Source organism: Thunnus albacares, chromosome 5 (assembly GCF_914725855.1).
Source record: "Thunnus albacares chromosome 5, fThuAlb1.1, whole genome shotgun sequence".
NCBI lineage: Eukaryota > Metazoa > Chordata > Actinopteri > Scombriformes > Scombridae > Thunnus > Thunnus albacares.
In genome coordinates, this window is record NC_058110.1 from 30,222,817 (window position 1) to 30,241,913 (window position 19,097).

The 19,097-nt window shown below is 37.8% G+C and overlaps 1 protein-coding gene across 5 annotated transcripts in view; it reads right to left on the bottom strand.

Annotated features, from left to right (window-relative positions):
• The window catches only part of lima1a (LIM domain and actin binding 1a), a 30,535-nt gene extending 23,412 nt beyond the window's left edge, over positions 1-7,123 (bottom strand). The window contains exon 1 of one of the 5 annotated variants that reach the window (XM_044351763.1): positions 6,978-7,123. The gene's annotated coding sequence lies outside the window, so the exon portion shown is untranslated. The other 4 variants (XM_044351759.1, XM_044351762.1, XM_044351760.1 and 1 more) reach the window with 4 other exon arrangements.
• Between the last annotated feature and the right edge of the window lie 11,974 nt (positions 7,124-19,097).

Consider the following 19,097-nt stretch of genomic DNA (forward strand, 5'->3'; position numbering starts at 1 on the left):
ATCAAAAGTAAGTAATTATAAAAATTAGCCCCATTTAGAGTGTGTCATATTTACAGGTAAGCATCTTTTTAATCTAATCAAGGGTTTAGTGGATTAAGCGATTAGTTGTTTAGTTGTTAGTTGTCATTTTCGAACCAAACTTGATTCTCTGGTTCCAGTTTCTCCTTTGTGAGGATTTGCTGCTTTCTTCTGTTTTATATCACTGTGAAAGGAAAATCTTTGGGTTGTAGACTGTTGGTCGGACAAAACAAGACATTTTAAAGATGTCGTCTTGGCCTCTGGTAAAACGTGATGGATATGTTTCACTGTTTTCTGACATTTTATAAACCAAATTATTAATCGAGAAAGAAATCGTCAGATTAATTGAAAATAATCATTAGTTGCAGCCCTACTTAGTTTAACAACTTATACTGTTGGGTTTATACAAGGCTGCAGCTGACAATCGTCTTAATTATCAATTAATCTGTCGCTTATTTTCTCGATTAATCAATTTCGATCTATAAAATGTTGATCACTGTTTCCCAAAGTCCAAGATGCAACCTTAAAAGGTCTTGATTTGTCCCGACCAACAGTCCACAAACCAAAGATCTTCAGTTTATTATCACAAAGGACTAAAGAATGAGAAAATATTCATATTCAAGAAGCTGGAATGACAAAGAAATGACTCAAAATGCTTGATTATTATAATAGATATGACTAATCGAGTAATCGTTGCAGCCGCAGGTTCATAGACAGACAGGTGACAAATTAAAAAAAAGGAGTAAACATGCTGATGCTTCCCTACGGGACCGGAGGGCTCAATGAATGTTTTGATGTGTATGAAAGAGATGTGAATCATGTGCTGTGGCCTCCACATCTCAAACACAACTGAACACCAGTTGGATATTTCAACAATGTGTCAGACAACACCGCCATCGTCAAAAACACCCAAATATGGGGATATGTTTTGTGAGAATAGTTTCCATCCCTCCAGCAGAGTTCAGAGATATGACAATATGACAAGATGGATTAAAGCTGTGTCAGCAGCTGGTGAAGGCAAAACACCTTCCTGGACTGACACACTTGGTTTTACACTTAATTTGTCGCCAATAATGCATATTTTCTATAAATTTATCAAATGTTGTACGTATATAAAACGTTTATCTGCAAAGTAACTAGTATCTATAGCTTTCAAATAAATGACGTGAAGTAAAAAGTACAGTAATTCCTCCAGAAACGCAGTAGTACAGTAGCAAGTATAAAGTAGCATAAAATGTAAATACTTTAGTACAGTTTTGAGGAGCTTATTTAAGAATTGAACTTAAATAAACTGAATGAACTGAATTATTCCACTTCTGTTCTTATCTGGTGATTCAAGGCCAAACGTTTGGTTATTTTCACTATCGATTTGTTTAGTTTATAAAATGTCAGCCCGTTGCGAAACTGTGAGTGTTCATTCAACTTCAAAATTATTTATTTTGTCTGACTAAAAGCCAAAAGCTCAAAGATTACAAAAGAAAAGAAGAAGAAGAGAAAAGCAGCAAATCTTCACATTATCAAAGCCGTAGCAAGAGAATAATCTGCATTTCTTTCTTTGATTATTTGACAAACAGAAGCTAAATATTAAAAAAAAAAGTGACATTATCACTGTGCTCAGGTCAGGATCACTAAACTCTCCTACCAGATCAAACACCAGTGAAGAAGGATGAGCAGCGACAGACTGTGTCCGGGCGACACTTCAGGTCAGCTCTGTCAGGAGATTTAGATTACAAACAAAGCAGCATGTAAAACTGATGCAAAGCTGGGTTTTAAAGTCCAGTGTCAAAGGCAAAGAAAAGAGTCCAGGATTACCAAACAGCCTGCAACACATCCTGAGGTTAAAACAAGAAAAAGAAGAAGAAGAAGAAGAGGAGGAGGAGGTGCCTTGAGGGTTTAATTTCACTTTTTAAAACATCAAAAGAATTCATGAGTGATTCAAACTTCAAACAGAAACACACGGTCAAGAAGCTCAAAGTTTCAAACAGCTTAACTGGACATTTTTCCTACATTTTAAAGTCTAAAAACCGAAGAAAACAACTTCAGCTTCTTCAATTATTTTAAATATAACAACACCTACCTGCTACTATCTGCTGTTTTACACTCTTCTGCGTTTCAGTTGTGCACTACCAGCGTTATTTCCTCCTCTTTTCACTCCCCGGCCGCTTCCACAAGTGCTTTTGAGTCGACGGGGGGAAGTGGGAGGAGTCGCACTGCTCCTATTTGACTCCTCTCAGCCAATAACGAAGCAGCATTCACCTCCACCTGACAGGTACAAGCTCCCCCCTCCTCCCTCCTCCTCCTCAGTGACTACAAAGGCACCTGAAGGTATGTGTGATGACTATCCTGAGGGTAATGAACAACATGGTAGAAGAGGAGATAGAGGAGGAGGAGGAGGAGGGGGAGGAGGAGGGGGAGGAGAGGGGGAATCCCACGCTGGATTCCTGGAAGCTGAGCTGACTCCTGGCTGCCCACTTTCTCACAATGTCAAAGGTTTAGAGGATGTGACTCATTCACAATCCTGGCTGACTCCTCTGAAAGCAGGAGGGGGGAGGAGAGGAGATGTTGCTTCGAGATAAAAAAGGTTTTTTTTTTTTTTTGTGAAAAGGAGAAAGAAAAAAATAACCTCTGAAGTAGAGCCGCAACGATTAGCTGATTAATCGATTCGTTGCTATTAAAACAATCACCGTCGTTCTTAAAAGAGGAAATTCTCTGATTCCAGCTTCTCAGATGTGAATAATTTCTGGTTTCTTTAGTTTTCTGTGACATTAAACTGAATATCTTCAGGTTCTGGACTGTTAGTCGAGACAAAACTAGACATGTGACATTATTTTCTGAACTTTCCAACAAAACAACTAATCAATTAATTGAGAAAATAATCAGCAGATTAATTTATCTGCTCTCAAGTCTCTTTTCATTCCTAAAAAGGAGATGAAGTGTCGTCTGATACACACCTGGTGGACAGCTGCACATGACGACTGATTTGTAATTTACTTTATTTTTCCTTCTTAGTGCTTTAAAACATTGATCATGTGTGACTATTGAACATTTTCACATGAAATATTGACTTGATATGTTATATATGATATTAGACTGTTTACTTAATTTCCTTATTAGCAATAGATTTCATTTCATTATCTTCATTAGTAGCAATAATAATAATAATAATAATACATTTTTTCCGTATGGCACCTTTCATACATGAAACGCAGCTCAAGATAGTTCACATAAGGTCGAAAACAAGCAATAAAAATGAAATAGAGCCTAATAAAACTGATTAAACTACAGACTTGAGAATCATTAAACTATACGATCTGTTTGTCTTCAAGATTATGAAGATACTTTCAGTTTTGAGATGAGACTTTGTCTGGTTCTCGTCTTCTATTTAGAACTTATTGTTTATGGAAACAACAACAACAACAGAGTTTTGGTTTAGTTTTAGGTTGCTGTTCCCTTCGTGTTAAGTTTCGCAACACACACTTTCACCCACAACTTGGATTGTTGAAATAACACTTCAAGAAACATTTAGAACCAGTTAAGTGATTTTACTTGTAGTATTTTTACTACGAAGCTGCCACTAATGATTATTTTCATTATCGATTAATCTGCTGACTATTTTTTTCAATCGATCAATTAATTGTTTGGTCTATAAAGCTTCAAAACATACTTAAAAATGTTCATCATGGTTTCCAGAGTCATGATAATGTCTTCATGTTGTCTTGTTTTATCTGACCGACAGTCCTCAGTCAACACTTTACTATAATTTAAGATAACAGAGAGCAGCAAGAACCGTGAAATATTTGACATTTCTGCCAGAAAAATGACATAAACTATTAATATCTTATCAAAAACAGTTTCCGAGTCATTTCCTAATCATTTCACTGTCCTCACAGTACAGATTCGTCCTCTTTACTACATTTTGAGCTGATACGCCAACACTGAGGCCCTCTGGGATAACTGGATTCCAGCTTCATGGTGGCCCTTAGAGACTTTCAGCTCCATCAGCGTCACATCTCCAACAGTGAGTCCGTCTAATCCCAAACACATGACGGCTGTGGAGAGAGCGGATGGCCTTATCTCACCTCAGAAATTCCCAACAATGGCGCTCAGGATTCCAGAGAATTTCATGTTAAGGGCTAAAGTTAGTTTCATTTTCACTTGCAGTATTTCAGATGGTCTTAGGGGGGTTTTTTTTTTTTTTAGACATGTCCCTGTTTCTCTTTTTTCTCAAATGTCAGCACTTAAGCAGAGGAGGAAGAGCATGTAGAGTGTAGAGAAGTGGTTTCAGATATCGAGTCTCACTCTGATGAACTGTCTTAACCGCAGAGCACATGTAGCGTCCTGGTTTGTACATGTATCATCTTCCTCTTGCATGTTAAATACAACAGTTGAGCTTTAAATCTGTCTAATCCCAACATCTTGTAATATAGAATATAATTTTGTCAGTTTATTTAACAGTTGTAAGGTGTACATATGTGTTATTTTTTATGCTGTTATCTTATATTTCATATTTAATACTTGGCTAGACAGTATCCAAGGTAACGATGCAGCTATAAAGCCTGTCACCGTGGGAACAAGTCAGACCGGGCTTGTATCCCCCAGCTGTTAAATGGAAACCTGTAAATAATAATGTAAAGCTGATCTGAGAGAGAATTAATTACTAATTATAAATATATTGACAATCAGAGTGATTATCTATGTGAACTGATTCATCTGTATCAATAGTGTCTTTTATGTAATTTGTAATATAGTGAGTTTTTGATCCTGGTCAAATTTAGACTGTTGGCCCTGTAATTTGTCATTTAACGGTTACAGAAATCATTTATTAGTATTTTAATTTCCTTTGATTATTATTTTATTAATATTAAATTGTTTTAGTGAGACCGGGCTTGTATCCCCCAGATCCTGAAGTGCTTGTAAGCAATAAACAGTCGTCATTGAATCGACATCGGCGCGTCTGTTTGTCTTCGTTGGAGTCAACAGTAACTGTCAGCTGTTAGTCCATCATCATCATCATCATCACAACAAAACGCAGAGACTATCAGCGATATAAAGGAATTATAAACTGTGAGGTTATTATAGTCCCCCGTGACACGCACACTTCATAGTCCGTTTCCTCCTTTATCCTGTACGACCCTGCTACATGTAAGCTATACTGTATAAAGTCATTCTGCTGCTGCAGGTCAGACAATAAAACTACAAAGATAAACACACACACAGATGCCGCGTACTCATTCACGCTCCTCAGATATGAAATCATCAGCACAGATCAGCGTTTGTGTTGTGACTCAGTAGAAATGACGAGTCCTCTGTTTTATTTATGAGCATTCGTGTGCTAAAAACACAAAAACCTGTTTCAGAGCTCAGATAAACTGCTGCTCGCCTCCATCTGGTTTAAAACAAACACTCAAAAAGATACTGACTACTGGCATTTCCTCACAAATATGCAACCGGCCAATCTTATCTAGTAATCTGTCCAGTGCGGCTCTTGTTTGCTGTTTACTCTGATTACTGGAAAACTTCCTCCTGTTTTATCAGTAAAGTTTATTTTTATATTCTGTGGGTTCTGGGTTGAAATTAAAAGGTAAAAAGGAGTCGCAGGTTTAGACAAAGTAAACATGAGGAAGGAAGATTACCGTCATGTTTGTAAAAGAGACTTTTGTAAAAACCCCGGTTCATGTTGTAACATCTACAAGCTGGGATATGATTTAAAAGGGGGATTCCTTACTGGTTTTATTGATAAAAATGTTACAGTCCAACAGTCCAAAACCCAAAGATAAATCAGTTTAATCATGTATGACACAAAAAAAGCTTAAAATAATCACATCTCAGAGGCTGCAAACAATAAATATTTGGCATTTTTCCTTAAAAATGATAAAATCAGGTTACAACGATTATGGAATATTTTGTGTTTAGTTTGGTTTTTCTCCACTAAACGACTGCAGATTTGAACTTATGATGTGATGTGTTGAAAAGTAGGTTGTTGGTATTTCGCATCTCTAGGGCTGCAACTAACAATTATTTTCATTATTGATTAATCTGACGATAATATTCTCAATTAATCGATTAGTTATTTGGTCTAGGATATGTGAAAATGGTATAAAATGTCGATCACTGTTTCCAAAAGCCTAAGATGCAACCTATAATGTCTTGTTTTGTCCCGACCAACAGTCCATAACTTAAAGATACTCAGTTTACTGTCATAGAAAACTGAAGGAACCAGAAAATATTCACATTAAAGAAGCTGGAAGGAGAGCAATTGGGCCTTTTTTCTTTTAAAAAAAATGCCAAAAATTTTCTGTCAATCAACTGATCAATTAATCGACTAATCATTGCAGATCTGATTCCTTTTGAAGACACCAGGATGTTAATTGTATGAGGGGTCTCAAGGATCTTTTGGAGCATCCATGTGCTTATTTTCACAAACTGGGATAAAGGTTTGGTGTTTGTGTCACATTTTCTCAAAACTGGGCCTTTTGTCTCTAAGAATGTACTCAATCAATCCTGAAAACTGTTAAATCTGCTTCTCGCAAGTTCTCCAACTTTATGGAAGTACAAAACTAAACCGCTGAAGTACCTCAGACAAAAACTGAGACACTGTCCTGCTCTGCACAGGTGTTGCTGTTATTTTGTCACCTACTATACTGAACTTTGTCTTCAGTTTGCCTCCTTCCCGATATGAACCAGATATTAACCAGGACCATATAAACTCACACTGCAGCCAAAAATACATTTACTCTGGCTGCAATCCAGCTGTGTAATGAAAACAAAAATCCTCTTATCAGGCTTTATTTCTTCTAAAGAAGTGAACGAACAAACAGGTCTTTAGACTCTGACAGGTACATCTCAGGTGAGGACTGACTCACGCTCTTGTCTGGACAAGACATAAATCTTGTTACCGCATTGTGCAATTCATGTTGAAGCAACTTTCTTAGTTGTATGTCATGATGACTCACACTCACCTGAGCCGACAGGTAGATATTCAGGCACTTCAGTCATCAATCATTCAGCTGGTGGATAGTTAGCGCAGCGACACACCAGCTAACACTAACTTTAATCAACAGCAATTAAGTTAGTGTGAGAGTTCAGCGGTATCCTTCCGCCAGGTAGCTGTTGGTCAGTAATGCGGCGTTCAAGTGATATCGGAGTTATCGTAGTTATGAGCTTCAGACTTTTAAATATCGTTCACGTCAACATCCAAGTCTCAATCTGGGATTTGTCTGAAAGCTCCTGTATACGTGACCTGGTACTTAACACAGAAGTGTCATAAAACTACAGGAATATGGATCCTTCACATCAGCCACAGACCCCCGTTCAGTGTAATTAAACCCAAATTTAATGGATATGATGTAGTTAAAATAAAAAAAATATATATCTGTAGTTAAACCTTTTCCATCTTTACCTCCCATATGAAATGAACGAAACATAAACCTGAACGACTGTTTGCGGTCAGAAGGTTTATGGGGGATTTTTGCAGCTGCCTCCGATGCACCAAACACAATAAAACACTTTATTGATGCCCCGCCGGGAAATGTCAGTGTATCAGCAGCAGCAGCAGTACAAGAGCACTTCTGATGAATACTGTGGGGACTTTTGGACCAGTTTTATTTCAGTTTGCTGTGTTTCCCATTAAATGTGGCCTTTGTGACTCTCTGGGTCATAATGATTTTACTCTTTCCAGCTCCGTCATACGGATTCAGGGGGAAAGTTGCTGAGCCTCATCCAGCTTTCACGTTTTACATTCATACTAAGAGACAAATCTGTGGAATGATTCATATAAAGTCATGTTTAATTGGAGCTGGTGAGTGCAAAGTAACCATGACCCATAAAACCACAATGCCCAGAGTTATGGGAAATACATCTGGTTGAAATAAACAGGAATTATCCTAAATGTTTATGTCCATCACCACAACTCTTTCTCTTTATATGTGTGCACAGACTACTTTGCCCAGTATGATTGTGTTGGAGGGTGTAAATAAACCAAACATTTAAATATTAAACTGTATATATTATGTATTATTGTGTGTATATAACACCTACTGCAAAAAAACCTTAAGTTATTAAAGTAAAAGATACTATATATAGTAGATGGCTGCATAACTGAAAGTGCAAGTAATGAAACCTTTGTGCAGTAGGTAGTACTGGTAGTATTTTGTGTCTGGAAATTCAACCTACACCGTCACACATTCATTAAACTACCTAAAACTTACACATGACAGTTAGTTTTTTTTAACCATCTTGTAATAAAATTGTAAAATAATGAATGATATGAAGAAATATGGTGTAAAAACTAACCAGCTTTGATGGGAAAACATTGCATATATCTATGTGGTGGGTAGTACTTTGTGTTGTACCTGTACTGTAGGTATTCTCTGTTTAATTTAAGTGGGATTTTACAGTTATTTGTAACGTCCTGTTCGCAATAACACCAAAATCACACACTTCATTCTCATGTTCAGTCAGTGTATTTTTTATAAAAAACATACTTTAGTCCAACAGGTGGCAGTGTGGCCATACAGGTAAAGTTTAATGTTTACCAATCTTGCAATGTTCCTATTGTGCCACTAGATAGCAGACAACAGCAACTATATGACTACATGATTTTTCATGCATACATGTACTCTATCTATCTATCTATCTATCTATCTATCTATCTATCTATCTATCTATCTATCTATCTATCTATCTATCTATCTATTGTGTCACCTTGCTCGAACACAGTTTTTCCTTTTTTATGGTGTTTGATGTCTTACTGATAAACTTTTACGCAAAACTGCAAGAAAAAACTACATAAATAAAATATAAATAAAAGCATCACACATCAAAATCATATTCCCACATTTTAGTGGATTGTAGATGGATGAATATGCTACAGTTGCACATTACACAGGTCAAGACATTTCCACTTTAGACAATGCATGGCTTGATTGTAATGTCATTCCAAATACCTGGCAGCCTACCTACATACTTCCATAAGTATGTGTCCTGCAGCTCCACTCTTCACTACTATATATAGTCTGTTTGGTCACTTGCTAACTTACTTTACTAACATTTACATAGAGACCAGGAACATTTTCACAAGAATACACGATTAAATCATTATATCAAAAGCCCAAATGTAGAGTGAAATCACTTTGCCTTCTTTAGATAAAGAAATGAATAAAATGCTATAAAAGAAACTTTGACGCATAGAGATTTTTCTGTCTCAAAGCTCTTTCTAGACGCTGTTCATCCAGGCATGAAACCACCCTGTCATCACTGCACCGAACAAGGCAACATGCTACAGGTACAAAACAACACAATGACCGCTTCATTCCTCTTTTTTCCAAATGCTGGTTTCATGTGTTTTCCATCTGCTCACTCATGAAAAGAGCCTCACACATTCATTCAACATTTATCTCCTAATGAAACCGTCAGACACTGAATGATTTGAAGCATTTTTTGTACGACTTGATTAAGAATCTGACCTTTATTGGACCGGTAAAGACATGAGAGGTATATGTGTGGAGAAGAAAAAAAGGAATAGAGGGAAGGAATGCTGGAGAGAGAGAGAGACGAGGGGGGTGGGGGGGGGCGGTCAGGGGAGACAAAAAGGGTGTCTGGTCTCTGTGGGGCCTCAGCTCGGAGCTCAATCACTGTTTGACACATGAGTAGAATGGTATTTATCTGGAATGGTGGCAGATGAATGGAGACACTTGGACATGATGTGCCGTGATGGCAATAAAGTGTTTGATCCTGGGCTCAACTTGTTCACATGGTCCCCCCGCTGAAGGTCAAGGTCACATGGTCACACTGTTAAAGCCCATTAGGTTGCTCAACCAGGAGTGAAACGTAAGCGGTTACACAGGAGAAAAGTCACTCACATGTGTTGGGAAATGGTTTGTAAAGTGCTACAACAAATACTTGGATATAAGGTTGCTATGATTTGTAATCTCTGCAAGTTCCCTAAAGAAAGTGCAACAGGAAGTGATGGATATCATTTGCGTTGGTGGTAAGCATAAAACGTTATTATGAGGAACTGGGAGAGGTGTCCCTGATGCAAGAACAATTGTGGTAGAAATCTTCTTTAATGGAGAAACTCATACATATATTGAAACTACAAGAAGCACAAAAATGGGAAAAAAAATTACCTTTAAAAGACTCAAATGGCAAACAGTCAATGTTGCAAATATTGCTGCAACAAGCTATTATTTTCATTATCAATTGTTTTTGGACATAAAATGTCAGAAAAATTGTGAAAAATGTCCAAAGATATTCAGTTTCCTGACATGTACGACATAAAAAAGCTTCTAATCCTCTAATTTGAGAAGCTGCAACCAGCAAATATTTTGCATTTTTGCTTTAAGAAATGACTAAAAGGATTAGCCAATCAGAATAGTTGCAGATTAATTTTCTGTTGATTGATTAATTGATTAATCCTTGCAGCTCCAGGTGTAAATCTTCTGCTGATCATTTTTCACAATTCAATAAAATGAAACAGCATTCATAATAACAACAACAGGCAAAAAAGACAGAAAAATAAATACAATACAACCAGACAACTGCATGCTCATCATGATGCAGGAAGCATAAAGTCAATTTAAATATTTCAATGACCGAACAAGTCCGTCACATTGTAGTGGACTATTTCTATCACCAGTACATATGGGAGTGTATTGGAAAAACTGAAGGATCAAGACAAAGATAAGTGTAACTAAAATATCACAAAGACAGAATCCATGAGAAAAGATTTACTGATAATAATTTAAACGGGGGTCCATGTAGGCGTAGTAAGTACATGAGGGCATCGGCCGCATATCTGCCACGCTTCTCAGAAAGTGGAATGTAAATGTACAGTATAGAGTCACATGACCAGCAGGATATGTGGTCTTTGCATTGCAACACAATGAACGAGTGACAAATACATTAACTTAATCCAAAGCAAGTGAGCAGGCTTTACCAAAGAGCGCAACCCACCACAGTTGTTTACAAAATGGTATAAGTAAAGAATCTTTCTGTTTTACTCTCAGCTTTTTTTTTCATGTGTATGTCATGTTTCTTCACCTGAAAAACGACACCCCGCAAACTCCAAATTGAAGCCATGTGCAGATTCCACTGATGTTCTTTCCTCCAATCGCAGCAGAGGTGGAGCAGCAACGTCCTACCCTCTAAACCAGGTCATCAGACTGAAAAACTTCTTTTTTACATTCATATGAGCACATATGTTTGCATGTCCTCCACATCTTTATGTAGACACAATGTCCTGCTCTTTTATGTCAACGTTCTCAACTGTGCATACACTGTAACACACACACACACACACACACACGCACACACACACACACACACACACACACACACACACAGTTGCACAAAGCAACCTACATATGCATTTCCACATATCAATACAGATGTGCTCATGTATTCTCATGCAAACACATTCATACTGTCCCATTCACTATTATGTAACAGTACAACAGTCACTTACATTAAGGCTCACTTACAATATTTTCTTACCCACAAAAACTGTAATCAGTGACAATTATTCAAACTCTATAATGTTATTTTCAGATGATGCAAAAACAAGAACTTAAAGAGTTCTTATAAAGGGAGAAATGTAGCTGCAGTTTGCATGAACAAATACATTTTCTTGCTAATCTTTCAGTGCATCAACAATATTCTCAGAATAAATACTCCACTTCCTGCGAGTACATCATGTAAATCACATCAAAATACATTTGTTTTCTTAGGGAATGTAATGCACCACGATCACTGTACTTTTTACTGTTATAGAGCCTGACATGCACTGGACTTTTGAGGCTTTTGAGACAATATATCATCAGACCTTCACTTTTTTAAAACATACATCCATAGAGATCCCTTGAATTTAGTTATTCAAGGTACCCTGAGGAGTTTTTGACCAGTGGTGGTGCATTGGTGCAGTTTTTTTCCCCCTGTTTTGTTCGTCTTGTGCAGACAAGGACACACATGGATGACATGACACACATTCCTCCCGATGATTTCACACCGTTCCACTGATCTAAAAGTGACAGTAACGTGCCAACAAACACAGCAACACACCCGCAAAAGCAAAGAAGACAAAGACTACTAGTCTGTAAACATGGATGTAAACAACACAGTATTCAAAATGTTCAAAAACATTGGCTTTGCTAATGTTTTATGAGGAAGGAAATACAATCAACATGTCTGTTAGACCTCAAAGATACATTAAGAGTCAGTTTTATTTGTGTAGCCCAAAATCACAAATGACAACTTTGCCTCAGGAGGCTTTACAGTCTCTATCTATCATTGAATCTTTGTACATGATGAGCACTGCTGGATGGTGCTGTGTAGTGGTTCTGTGTGTGTTTACAAAGGATGTCTGCCATGTGTGGACTTTGTCTTGGATTGCTACTAATTACTTCTCTTTCTTTCTTAGAGTGTATGTTTCTTTTATTGTGTATGTTACATTTTTTGACCACACCACAACACAATTTTTCTCTCAGGGAAAATAATGAAGTTAATCTTCATCTATCCTCAGATCTGATGTGTTTTGGGGAGTAAAACTGAATATTAATATAACCTCTGTTTGTTTACAAGAAAACTCCACAGGACACCTTTAAAGATGAAGATAAAAGATAAAAAACATGGACTGATTCAAATATTTAACAGCTGATAAACAAACTTGTTACTTATCTGTGCTGGATGGGAAAACTGTCTCTAAATTATTTGGCATTTGTTTTCCCACGACCTCTTGTTCCTTATCAGCTGACATACAGTTTATACTGGTACCGACACCTGTGATAAGCTAATATTTGTCAGATAACGTCGGTCCAGGTGAGATTTGAAGTGTTCATTTATGATCTACCTCTGCAGAGTCTGTATTACATGTAAAACTGTAAATATCAGCTCTTGCTATAAGAGCTATGATTGTGTTATTCTGATTCTAAGTGTTTATTTACATGCAAAGCATTGGTCGTCCTGTTGTTTCTGTCTTAATGCAGAGACGTTACATTTACGAGTAAAGAGGAAAGAAACAGCGAGGACGTTGGAAGTAAAAACACCATAAAGGAAGTTAAGCTGCTTTGGTGAGAAGAAGTGGGGGGGGGGGCGGGTGTGTCTTAAATAAGCCTCAGCTGTGTCCCGCAGCACAGGAATGTCATACATGTGTGGTGGGGAACTAACACACACCAGATTAGATGTTAAACAGTAATAACAGCGAGAACAACATGGGGCTTCTTATGTTCAGATCAAACAAATTACAGGTGTTTTTCACAGTATTTTTCACTCGTCATAGCAGCAAAAGCACAGGTGGAACTAATTAACGAGGGCTCTGTTGCATTAATTAATGCAACAGTAGTTACAGATGTGTTTAAATAGTCAAGTTGCCTGCTTTGAAAAAGGTCTGTTGTTCATTAACAACTTTAATTTAACAGTATTGTGTAAAAGTGTAGAGTAGGATGAAGGTGTTCTAACACGCTGCTCTTTCAGTTCACACAGGTTTGTTATTTCATAACGTCTCTGCACAAACAGACTTTATCAAAGTGAAGTTTTTTTTTAAATTTTTTTGGCAAGTGTCAATGGTTCTAGTAGAAACAACTCCCCTTTCCTTATCTGAGGTTTCAGATAAGGAAGAGGAGATTTCAGAGATTGGATTTCATTAAGCGGTAAAGACTGATACAAATCCACTATTCATTTTAAAAATGTTGTGTAATAAACCTTTATCTTTTGCCAAAGAACTTTCTATAACCGGAGAGATTAAATTACTTCACCGATGAATGTTTCTGCTAATGACGAGGAGTGAAATAAACTGATGATAGTGTGTACTAGTAAACTTTATTAATATCTTGAAGGTGAATTTGGGACCGACGTCACACAAAGTGCGGTTCCTGGAACGGTATTGTACTGGATTGTGTTACAGATTCAGTGTTTCACCGGCTAGGAAGGAAGAAAAGAGAATCTAAAATGCTGCGTCTTTGTTGTGAGTATCCTGTAGCAGCAGCGTGAAGGAAGGAGGTCAAACTCCTTATCAACATGGTAATCAGGACACCTTATTTATTTATTTATTCATTTATTGGGGACAGAACACATAAATCGACATTGACATTTTAACGTCATTAATGAAAATGTGCTGGGGTTAGCTCAACTAACTACAGGTGCTGATTTGCACCTGTAATCCTGATTTAACTTAAAACTAACAAATGGATGAAACAATGCATCACAACTCTTTGTCCAAACAATGTTAAACAAACAATACAATCAGACTAGGGATGCATGGTATCGGATTTTTTGCCGATATGCTGATATTTCCAACTCATTGTGGCCGATTGCTGATATATGCACATATTTTTACCAGCTGGCTGAGGAGGCTATTGTGCATGCAAGCATAGATTACACTAAGTATGATCAAGAAAGACAGTATATGAAGGAAGAACTTAGGAAGACTGGAGTTCAGGAGCTCAGCCTTAAAACTTTAATGAGGCTAGTGGAGCGTTAGCCGCAGCATGACCGGAGGGAAGCACAGCCAGCTAGCCTCCCAGCTAACGTTAACCCCGACTCTCCATGTGGATCCAACCGGAGTACCAAGCCCCGGTTTGTTATTCAGGTTTAAGTGGGAAGAAGCAGCTGGTCTGATGGGCAGCTGGAGTGAAGTGGAGCCTGCAGAGGAAGCACCGGGACCGTCAGGGTGAAACAGTCCTTGGAGGGAAGCACAGTCAGGGGGCGGAGGAGAAGGCAACAAATCGGCCTCTCATAATCGGCAGATATGGCCGATCACGATGTTTCATTTTAAAGCTTTTATCGGCCGATACCAATGACGTGCCAATAATATCGTGCATCCCTAAATCAGACAGGTATAAAACACTACAAACAAGTCTGGGTAGATTTTAACAATATTTTAAGTTTGATTTTGAAAGTGCTGTATGCAGCACAGATCCTTATTTCCAAAGGTAGAGTATTCCACACATTTACTGCTCTCACAGAAAAAGCTGATCGTCCAAATTTGCTGGGTCTATTTGTCACAGTCACCTCGGCCAACTGCTCTCGTTTTCCTGGAGATGTTATTCTCTGAGTTTAACAAAGTGGCTTAAAGGAGGAAGTGTTGCTCCATGCAGAATCTTAAATATAAGACACAAGTCCAAACACCGAATAAAACTCTCTCAATTATATCTCTGAATGATGTGACAGTGGTGATAATAACTGGTCTTGTTGTTCAGACTGTGTTTTAAAGATGCATGTAACGAGGTGTGACGTCACCCGGTGGTTTGCATCTCCCTTAGAACAGAGCAAACACTTTTACAGTGTCGGTATTTGACTTGAAACAAAGCTTGTTATCAATGGTAATGCAATGTCAATATCAATATCTGTGTCCTGAATGGTTGTGTAATGATACCGGGCCGTGTCCCTGTAAAATCAATGAGCAGGTCTTCTGTTCTCCTGAGTTAAAACTCATTTGACTCATTATCATTTAAGAGACAATGACAGAGTCGTCAGCGAATGTTATCATATGTGCTTCTGTAGATATTTGTGTAAAAGATATAAAGAAGGGGAGACGGGACAAACTCCTGGTTGTGTTATAACCTGACAGTGTTACACTGTGACATTCGATCCCATCATTCAACCATTTAGGTCGACGAGTCTGTGGTATAGTTTTTAGTTTATTTTCATTTTCATGTCTGTGTCATGCAAAACATCCCACATGGGATCACAAGACACCGCTATTTTTACAAAACATGAATCTTCTGTTGATGCATACACAAAAACACGTGGAAAAAGAAGATTTCAAATGAACTGAACTGTTTCGTATCTACAGCTTATTCCCATAAAGGACTTCTCTTCTCTTCTTACAGGTTTCCTCTTAAGTATCTATTAATGTGAACAGCCAACTCAGTCTTTGTGCTTCATCCATACTTAGAAAATCAATATCTATTTTAATCCTATTAAACAAAGCAGTGTGCAGTTCCCAGTAAAAACAACAATAGAAAACAAGTCATTCAGGCAGCACAGTAAACAAATCCACTACTGTATTCGTCTACATATCATCCAGTTTCAACACCAAGAGGTAAAATAAAAAGATCTCAGCCAGGAGCATATTGATCTTTTCTTTTAAGACAAATTATATACATCATAATTATCAGAAATATACATTTTGTGGTGGTTTTGCCCTTAAGTGCGTAGTATAAATGATAAGATGTTATATTTAAAGTCATGAAAATGGACCAACACTGTCACTTTCCTGTCACATTTCATAAGAATCACCATAAATGTTGATGCTAATTATATTTTTCATTCATATAAGGAGCAGATATTTTGATATGATAATGTTTTTTTTTAATAAGAAATGACAAAAACATACTTTTTTCATCCATCACACGCCTTAAAGGACAGATTCACAATTTCTAATTTTCCTTAAACTTGAAAAATCATGAAGCTATCCTTTAAATGTGTATATGTATATAGAAATGTTTGAGAAAAACACTGTTTTATTGATTGTTTTCTTCTTCGACCTGCAATGACGTACATGGCACATGTTTATACAGTTAGTGTGTGTCAGCGACCAGTGACCAGACCTGTTTTTGTGATGGCACAGACTGTGGCAGTTTGAGGTTTAGAGGTAATGCTTGTTTCCAAATGCAATCTTTCGGTATTTGGAGATAAGTTTCGGGAAAAGCAAATCTGGTGTAAAATGTATCCAGAAGCTCCATTTAAAATGAAAACACTCAAAATGTTTTCTTCAAATTCAAGACTTTCAGTGTCGTCATCTGTTGAATTGCAGTTATACCTGACATGCAAGTTATTATTCTTTCTACAGAGTCACACCTGCTGGAAATTAGAGCAATGAGCAATTATTTCCTCATACTATTGATACCTTGTTTGTTCTCCTGTGCAAAGTACCTGTTGGGAAAGTTTCTCATTATTCATTCATATATGTTGAGTGTATGTGTGTGAGAGGTGCAGGCCTTGACCCCTGCTGCTTTATGTCTGACAAAGATTAGAGGATAAATACAAAATGGAGTTTGATACATGAGGGTAAAGGTAGGATAGGAGGGAGGACGGTGACACACTGAGCCACTGAGTGAATGTGGACTAAAGTTAAGCAGGACAAAGGTAAGAGGGTCTCTGAATGGGCAGGGACAGTCTGTCCCGACAAAGGTGAGGGAAGCCAAAGAGTTCACCAACATGGCGGGTGAGATAAACAGATCAATACTGGGAGTCTGACCAGTTTTCAGCGGCAACCTGTGCCGCGTGACCTAAAAAACTTCCCTAATCTTTCACACCGCAGACGTCACAGCTTTCTGGATCCACGCAGGGAAGTCGACTGACTTTATACAAACACAGACGCAAACAAACAGTAACCCTCGTTTTTATTGATTTTTTTTTCCTACTTGTTATTTGTGGGTGAAATGACAAATACAGACAAGTCTAAACCCTGAGATGATTGTGTTTTCTAAAAATTTAAAGGAATAGTTCAGGTTTTTAATTGCATGTATATTCTGTAAGTCCATATTGTTAGTTTTCAGCCATGCAAGCAGCACATGGCTTTAGGGATTGGTCAGTTCACCACTTTGGTTCAAACTGAAATATCTCAACAACTATTGGACAGTTTGTGATGAAATTTTATACAGACATTCATGTTTCCCAGAGGATAAAACACACTGATTTTGATGTTCCTGACTTTTCCTGTAGCATCATAATGAGGTGGATAATTGTGGTTTTGGGTGAAATATCTTGACAACTATCAGATGAATTGCCATGAAATTTGGTGCATGCATTCATATTCCCACCACTGACTTTGGTACATTTCCCTGAACTTTTCCTCAAATTTGCAATTTGTCCAATTCTTTGATTTAAAACGAACCATTCCCATCAGTCTCAGCTGTACTTTGTATTTAGTGCTATACAGCAAATGTTAGCATGCTAACATGCTAAACCAACACAGTAAACATTATTCCTGCTAAACATCAGCATGTTAGCATGCTGACGTTTGCTTTTAGCTCAAAGCAGCACACAGGAAAGTTTGTGCCCATGATGTAAATCATTAAATTTCAGTGTGAAGACTTGGTTTAAACTTAAAGGACAGGTTCACAGTTTTTCAAGTCAGGTGCCCATATGAACACTGCAACAGGTTTATCTTGCTGCAATCATTCCTCCTGTTCATACTGACCATTAACAGATCCCTTTCTGCTACAATGTTAAGTGCCAAAATCCACAGCCCTTGTTTTGTGCAAAAATATATTTAAAAGTTTATCTGAAGATAATATGACGCTTCAGTTGTGTGTTAGTCAAATAAATTGAATATCTTCCACAGTTACAGTCTTTTTAGTACAAAGTTCCCTCTTTGTTTTTCCAGTGTTGTCAGCAATTTCTTGCTGAGCTGCAGTCGAAGGATAATAACAAAAACACAGATAAATATCCACTTGGTTTGACTAACTTTGAATGCTGAAGCTTCATATAAGCTTCAGATACATTTTTAAATGCATTTTTGCATGAGTGCTGTGGATTTTGTGGATTTTGTACCCCGTCACTTGTCCCCCTTTGTCTCCCATTGACAGCACATTATCTTTAATTGGCCAGTATGGACAGGAGGAATGATTACAGAAACTGAGCAACTGAATATTGTTTTAAGACACACTTTAAAAATGGTGAACTTGTCCTTAAAGGTGAGGTTAGGGTTAGGGTTAAGTTTAGAGGAAGTCTTCAGGAAATGAAACTGACTCTCTCCCCAACAGCACTGTGTAGGCTGTGGGAACCCTCAGGTTTCTGAGATCTACAATCTCCAAGGACTTGAAGTGAGAGTCAAATATCGACACAGTCATCAAAAAGGCCCAGCAGAGGATGTACTTCCTACGCCAACTCAGGAAATACAACCTGCCCGAGGGCTGCTGAACCACTTTTATACTGCAGTCATCGAGTCTGTTCTCTGCACAGATCGGCCACCAAACAGGACAGGAACAGACAGTCGGGTCTGCTGAAAAGATTAACGATGCCGACCTGCCCGCCATCCAGGACCCGTTCACCTCCAGAATCAGGAAACGGGCCAGGAAAATCACTGCTGACCCCCTCACACCCTGGACGTAACCTGTTACAACTTCTCCCCTCTGGTA